Source organism: Schistocerca piceifrons, chromosome 7 (genome assembly GCF_021461385.2).
Source record: "Schistocerca piceifrons isolate TAMUIC-IGC-003096 chromosome 7, iqSchPice1.1, whole genome shotgun sequence".
Taxonomy (NCBI): Eukaryota; Metazoa; Arthropoda; class Insecta; order Orthoptera; family Acrididae; genus Schistocerca; species Schistocerca piceifrons.
The window spans coordinates 571745823-571753915 of NC_060144.1; the positions used below are offsets into that span (position 1 = coordinate 571745823).

The 8093-nt window shown below is 44.0% G+C and overlaps 1 protein-coding gene across 1 annotated transcript in view; it reads right to left on the bottom strand.

Annotated features, from left to right (window-relative positions):
• Window positions 1-6106, bottom strand: part of LOC124804732 (hemocyte protein-glutamine gamma-glutamyltransferase-like) — a 383610-nt gene extending 377504 nt beyond the window's left edge. The window contains exon 1 of the mRNA XM_047265026.1: window positions 5980-6106. The gene's annotated coding sequence lies outside the window, so the exon portion shown is untranslated. The remainder of the gene's footprint in view (window positions 1-5979) is intronic.
• Between the last annotated feature and the right edge of the window lie 1987 nt (window positions 6107-8093).

Consider the following 8093-nt stretch of genomic DNA (forward strand, 5'->3'; position numbering starts at 1 on the left):
TCCGGCCGCCTTGGTGCAGGAATTACTACATTCGACGCCACGTTGGGCGACCTCAGCCCCGGAGGGGGATGAAATGATGATGAAGACAACACAACACCCAGTCCCTGAGCGGAGAAAATCTCCGACCCAGACGGAAATCGAACCAGGGCCCAGAGAACGGCAGTCTGTCACGCTGACCACTCAGCTGTCGGGACGGACAATATTTAATTCAGGCATTTTTCTGGCACGCTCGTTCCATTTGGTCGACATTGGAGACAGATAGCGATATCCTTCCAAGTGTAAAGAATAATTCAATATGTTATCTAAATTTCATACTCAGCTACATGTGATCTAACACGCACCAAACGCAAATTCATGGTTTCCCATATTTTTCACCACCAACTCTAAGAATCACACGCAGTATTTTCCAGATTATCTGAATATCGCATTAACTACGACCATTAACGAAACGATAGGCAGATCACCGTGAAGCTGTCGATTAAAGATGTAAGATGTGCGCGAATCAGAGTTTATTCCCGAATGGTTTCTTTAAAATCGTTTGAGAAAGACTGCAGACAGGCCGGCTTGCACGGCTTGCTGTTCAGGCAGTTAAGCGAGCCTGACAGGTTCTGCATTCAGCACACGCTGCCAACTACGCTACCCACCAGTCGCTGCGTACTGAAGTGTCACAGATTTCCATACTTTTTTCGTTTTTGTCAACCACTCGCAAGCTTTCGCATAACTGAAAATAATATTTCTATCCATCACTTTCCTACAGTATTTTAATTTAGCAAGATATAGAAGGGCCGGCCGTTGTGGCCGAGTGGTTCTAGGCACATCAGCCCGGAACTGCGCTGCTGCTACAGTGGCAGGTTCGAATCCCGCCTCGGACATGGATGTGTGTGATGTCCTTAGGTTAGTTAGGTTTAAGTAGTTCTGTCTAGAGGACTGATGACCTCAGATGTTAAGTCCCATAGTGCTCAGAGCCAAGATAAACAAAGACAGGATTGTAGTGAATGAAGCGCAAACGGCTTGGAGCGTTGAACGTGTCACGGCATCCGCGATGGGACGGTGGCACGGCTTGAGCGTTGTGAGGACTCTACACTTGGCTATCCAGCCGAGTTAACTGTTGCCAGAGGAACGAAAATGTAATTGCTGCCAGCAGCTCCCAGCAAGGGGGGGGGGGGGGGAGGGAGGGGGGAGTTGCTGAGTTGTGGCTGCAGCCCGAAACGGCTACAATGCAAAGTCCGGAACGAAAAAATACCTCGCAGGCGCTCGAATAACATGTGTCCGCTTGGAGCAATACGTGCGTAATAGGGTGCTAGAGACTGACCTTTATAGTGGTAATGCGTGAAAAAAAAAGGTTCAAATGGCTCTGAGCACTATGGGACTTAACTGCTGAGATCAGTCCTCTAGAACTTAGAACTACTTAAACCTAACTACCCTAAGGACATCACACACATCCATGCCCGAGGCAGGATTCGAACCTGCGACCGTAGCGGTCGCGCGTTTCCAGACTATAATGAGTGAAAGGAAATGATTTGTTTAAATTACTGAAATGATAAAAGCAAAAATAAAAAAACAGTGTAATATGTAAATGAACAATTTTCTTAATTATTCTCCAAAAACCAAATGAAACGTGAAATTTAGCTTCTATTTTGGTGAAGCCTGCCCTATTAAGAGTTCAACAGTCAGTGAGGAACATATTATTCGCTAAATAGTATCAGTAACAGTTTTATTTTAGTAGTAGGTTAAATATCGCCCACCGCTCTTACTAATACCCGTTTGCTACCAAACGATTGCGTACCAACAAGTGTTGGTCTCGAATAACTTTGACACTGACTTGCGACATTAGGTAAAGTTTTCGGGCAGCGTTCCCATTCTCAAACTGTTCCTCAAGATACCCTCTAGAATCCATCAAAATCTCATGTAATCGTTTTCTTACACCCTGTGTAACATTTCACTTTTCACGACGGGCTTAGGATGTGAATGGGTGTGGACGAGTACGTTGCATACCAGAGGAAAGCGACCACTGGACACGGATGGTTTATTAGACGTTGTACTGGTACATTCCTAGATGTTCCGTCCGTTTATCTGTTATTAATGTACATTCGGTTTGTCGTAGTAATATGACTTTTCATCAGAGGTTACAGGACGATGACGCAAACGTAATGAAACAAGTTCAGCTACATGTGTTAACGCAAATACGGTACATATAAGGCTGTCATATGAAAATGTCTATTTCAGTAAGGAATTACTTGGCTGAAACCAACAATACTTTCAAGTAATAACCAGTCTGGTAAAGTAAACACAGGCTGAACCAGAACTACACCGACAACATTTTGTAACTTAATAAGGGATATTTTCACACTGTTTTGGCACAAGAGTCCGTAGAAGCTCATTACCGAGTAATACAATAAGTATGATTTATTCAGTTTATTAACACAGTGACCTCTGTTTGAGAAAAAAACTAAAGACGAAGTATAAATGTTGCTATTATAACAGAAACAAAAAAGAAATTAAAAGAAACGAAAAATTTGAACCAATAATCAATGAAGCATAGGGCAGTAAAGCAGAGAGAAGGGGCTCGGTTTGCAGTAGCCACGTTAATATATCAAAAGTTGAAGAAGAAATTAGGATGGTGTTCCTACATAAATAACAGTACAATTTGAACTAGAATGAGGACAAACGAGAGTTACGGCGACGTTGCTACAGAAGAAGGGGAAAGAGGCGAAAAAAACGGTTTTACAAACTACTACAATTTGTAAAAATGAACAACTGATTATCAGTGGGGATTTAAATGTTCGAGTAGGCAAAATACCTATTCTTAATGTTGTGCAGAATTTTGGAGAAGAAGCAATAAATGGAAATGCAGAAGAAATTAGTTAATTTATTAGTTTCACCAGCTGTAATTAACAAGTACCTACTTTTGCAAGAAAGATATTCAAAAGTTCATCTGTAGTCAGAGTTATAGATCATTGCCCGATTATGTAATCGTCAATTGTAAGTTTAGATCCATGAAAGAGGACGTTACAGTACACGGGGCAGTGATACATATTCTGACCATTATCTCGTAATTACAAAAATTAGAATGATACCAAAATGGAAAAAAAATCCACAATACAAACGAGAAAATGAAGAATTGTGTAAGGCATATCTCCTACGAGAAGAAAGTTGAAGAACTCTTTATAAAATAGATTTACAAAGTATCTAGTGGGAACACCCACTGACGAAGACGCAAATAAAGAATAGAAAGACTTAATAGGGCCAATCTATAAAACTGTAAATGAAGTTTTAGCAAAGAAGAGGAAGATGAGGAATAAAAAGGATTTAAGAATGTAGAACGACGAAGTAAAACAAGCAGTTGACGAAAATTGGAAAGAATTCAAATAATTCACTCTATCTAATCCAGGGGTCTTCAAAATTTTTACAGATCTTAACACTGTATATAGTTCTTGTAATGTCATAGAATCAACTTCTGGAACTGTATTTCAATGGGAGCTGTCTGTTTCTGCTTCAATGACCCCCTCACTATAGCATAATGGTTTAAAACGTGTTTATCAATTCTTGTTCAGTTATTACGTTTAATATTCAGTATTTTCTTCTCAATTATTTATGAGCTTAATTAGTTTATATGCAGTTAGCTGCTCTAACAACTTGTTATTCCAATGTTTCCTCGTGAGCCTTTCTGATTGTTTTTTTTTCCCGCCATCGTTCTTTTCTCTTTATAGACTTCGTAGGATATAAGAAGGAAAACGTGGTCCAAGAAGGATGTAATCCATTTACTATGTGTACTATTAGCTAATTTTGACCAGATGTCATTTTCAAGAACTTATCTGAAAAATCAAGCTTCACTTCATATTTGACTAAATGTGTGCCGTTACACATGTACTGGCTATTTAGTTAAACATGATGTGAAGTTTGAGGTTTATGACATTTGCATGAACACGGCCGACTGACGAAATTAGCTACTAGCACAGACAATAAGTAGATTGCAGCCTGCTTAGACCATACCTTCGTTCTTAAAACGTACTGAGGCTGTGGACCCATACAAGGACAAGATTCATAGGGTGTATCTGTTTCCGTAAACTACAGATTCACCAGCAAACAGTTCTCATCCTCCCATCCGTTAAATCCGTTATGTTTATTACTAAACGGCTAGAAACACCCTGTTCCAGTTTCAGATTCCCTACGTAAAAAAAAGTGATGTTCAGTATTTCTTGTTATTGTAGACCAAATTTAACGATTTAAAATGCTGTCATAATGTACTGATTAAGAGATATAATCTTGCGGCAAAAGTTTCGCAATTAGTCTTATTAAAATGAGAAACTGTGTAGGCATGGGGTACGACACAAATACGGAACTACAAAAAGCACAACATATTCGCAAGGCTAATACAGTGTTTTGTTGGAATTCGAAACAATTTCCACTCTTCTCGGACTGGAGAAATACATGTCCTGTATGGTTTCCAAAGCAAACGTGTACCATTATTCCTGCAAAACAGTGGCAAGTTTAGATAACGGTGATGGAGGTGGTCAGCTATCATCCACACTTCTCTCCAAAGTAGAGCACAGAGATTGAACAGAATTGAAATCTGGTGACTGGGGCGGCCGGGCGAGACGAGACAGTTCATCGTGGACGACACGACCACGGGTCCCGTCGTTCTGGCGTACTGCCACACTATTAGAGAGCAAAAATTGTACGATGGGATGCAACTGATCAGCCAAAATGATCATACACTCTTTGGCAGCAATGCGACCTTGCAGCCCATGGAACACCACGATATGACCGCCCAACTCATCACCGAACGCCCGCCATGTTTCGCTCTTGGGACGTAAACTCGACACGAAGTTGGAAACAGTGTGAAACAAGACTCATCTGACCGAATGGCTTTCTTCCGTTGCTCGTCAGTCCTGGTTCTACGGCTTTGGCTCATTGTGTTACTGCTAAGTCAATGATCGATGGTTTTGAAATTCGAAATGGCCCTGCAGTTTCAACTTAATGAAGGTTCCTTCGCGTTGATTTGGTGGTCATAGGGTTCGGAAGTGGGATATTCGGTTTGTCAATGGCTTCCGCAGCTGTAGTCCTCTTATTTTTTCGTCTCAATACTCTTCAGTGATCGTCTGCCACGATTAATCAACAGACAATTTTGTTCGCATTGTGGCTTAGTGGATGATGTTTTTTCACTTTTCCTCTAAGCGGTATAAATCTTCGATAAGGTGCATCTTGAAGCACCAAACACTTCGGCTCCCTTGGCGTAGCATGTGCACACCAACCAAGCAGTAGCGATTTGAGCAAGCTGAGGCTCACTTAACTCCGACATATTGTACTCATAGCTACACAGAATCTGAGCACGACTGACGCTTGCAACATATTCCCGACATAGCCCTGTAACTTTCGCGGACAAATACAACAGCGTCACCTTCATTTACGTTCAACCAAACATTTTTCGCTGTGTTCCCATAGCCGGCCGGAGTGGCCGAGCTGTTCTAGGCGCTACAGTCTCGAAGTTGTTATACACACAGAGATCGATTCTTTAAAGCATCAAGGGTGAGGGGATTAAAGGTGTGTACATAGAACAAGAGCAGTCCGTCCCATTTCCCTGGGACACTCCTGACGATAACGTACTGGGTTCTATTACTTGAAAAGTTTTCGAGTTACTGACGCACCAGGGAATTTATTTAGTATGCCCGGAAACCTCGTTAAGAATCTACAGTTTGCCACTGCGTCAACGCTTTGCAGAAATCTAGGAATATGGAATTTGTTTGCAACGTTTATCCACGGCTGGCAGTAGAACAAACCCAGCTGAGATTCGAATGAGTGACCATTTCAACCTGTATAGTCTTATGCAAAGGCAAAATTATTTCTCCCCGTGGAGGTAGCGAGTAAAAGATGGAGGGCAACTTGTGGCTCTGGTAAACAGAATGCCTGCCCTGCGATGGCTGGTGGATGAGCGAAGCGAGGCGTGAGCCACAAGTGCGCCGGCGGCCTGGCACTCACCGACAGGTGCTTACTGCTAGGTGCTGGGGGCTGGGTGCCTGGTGCTGGTTGCCTGGTGATGGTTGCTAGGTGCTGGAGAGGCGGCGGCTGCGCTCACAATGAGCAGGAGGCGGCGCGGCGCCGCCCTCTAGTAGTGTAGGCAGCGCTCGGGAGTAAAGCTGCGGTTTCCGCGGCCGCCGTCCTATCCAATCTGCGCGGCCCACATCCCACAGCTGCGTCCGGCCGATAGCGCGGTAAACAGCCTGGAGCTGGAGTCCAGGTGTCGAGGAAAGCGGCGCGCCGCGGCGGGCAGCCGATATCGCAGCCGTAACTGGGCCCCGGAGTAGATACCTGTCGCCAGAGGTACGCCTCCCATCCAGCACTGTTCACTACAACAAAAATTAAGACTGTGAGGAAGAACTTGCTCCCCTCGGAGCAGCACTGAAATGTTCCAAATGATTGGAAAAAAGCACTGACAATTTCTGCTTTCAAAGATGGCCGTCGGACAGATGAACATGACTATAGATCTATATTGTTGTGTTGGCTGACGAGCCAACACCGTGTTACTAGAGGAGGCCGAAATGCATGCTTTTTAGCTCACGCAGGCTGGCGTGAGGAGGGAAGGACTATACTAACGTGAGCTCTGGCACATGACAAGGAATTAGAACTCAGAAAGCGGACGTAATTAGTTTGATACTTAACTTTAATCCATGAATGATGAACGTCGCTCTTGACGGTACATGATTCACAATATTATCTGTTCAGATTATAGTAACTGAATATGGCGCCTTGCTAGGTCGTAGCGAATGACGTAGCTGAAGGCTATGCTAAACTGTCGTCTCGGCAAATGTGAGCGTATGTAGACAGTGAACCATCGCTAGCAAAGTCGGCTGTACAACAGGGGCGAGTGCTAGGGAGTCTCTCTAGACTAGACCTGCCGTGTGGCGGCGCTCGGTCTGCAATTCACTGATAGTGGCGACACGCGGGTCCGACGTATACTAACGAACCGCGGCCGATTTAAAGGCTACCACCTGGCAACTGTGGTGTCTGGCGGTGACACCACATAAATCTTGATGCTATTGAGAGCCAACCATGTCAAAACGTTTTATGCAATGTGTCCATACATATTATAAAAATCGATGTCCGTATACACCGGTTAGGCCGGCCGAAGTGGCCGTGCGATTAAAGGCGCTGCAGTCTGGAACCGCAAGACCGCTACGGTCGCAGGTTCGAATCCTGCCTCGGGCATGGATGTTTGTGATGTACTTAGGTTAGTTAGGTTTAACTAGTTCTAAGTTTTAGGGCACTCATGACCTCAGCAGTTAAGTCCCATAGTGCTCAGAGCCATTTGAACCATTTTTTGACTGCCCTGCTTCCATTGTTCTCATGGTCCTCCACCGCAGAGAGCCTGGTAGCCATCTTCTCTGTGCCATACTGCACCGTCTGTGACTGTGTAAACAGCGATAGTGAATGTGGGACCACCCGGGAAACTCTATCCCTTTCCATAGGAGCCCTGACGTCATCGTTGGCGTGGTTGTCCTGTGACCAGAATACCATTTTCCATGCAGGACGCGGTTGTACGGACATCTATTGACAGTCAGTATGATTATATCGTGAATGAGACACAGGACGGAGAAACAGTGGTTTCTTTCCTTAATTTTCGACACCATTGTATACAGGGTGTTGCAAAAAGGTACTACCAAACTTTCAGGAAACATTCCTCACACACAAATAAAGAAAAGATGTTATCTGGACATGTGTCCGGAAACGCTTAATTTCCATGTTAGAGCTCATTTTAGTTTCGTCCACCTACGCTCAATGGAGCTCGTTATCATGAGTTCATATGGGATACTCTACCTGTGCTGCTAGAACATGTGCATTTACAAGTACGACACAACATGCGGTTCATGCACGATGGAGCTCCTGCACATTTCAATCGAAGTGTTCGTACGCTTCTCAACAACACATTCAGTGACCGATGGATTGGTAGAGGCGGACCAATTCCAGGGCCCCCACGCTCTCCTGACCTCAACCCTCTTGACTTTCATTTATGGGGGAATTTGAAAGCTCTTGTCTACGCAATCCCGGTACCTAATGTAGAAACTCTTCATGCTCGTATTGTGGACGGCTGTGAT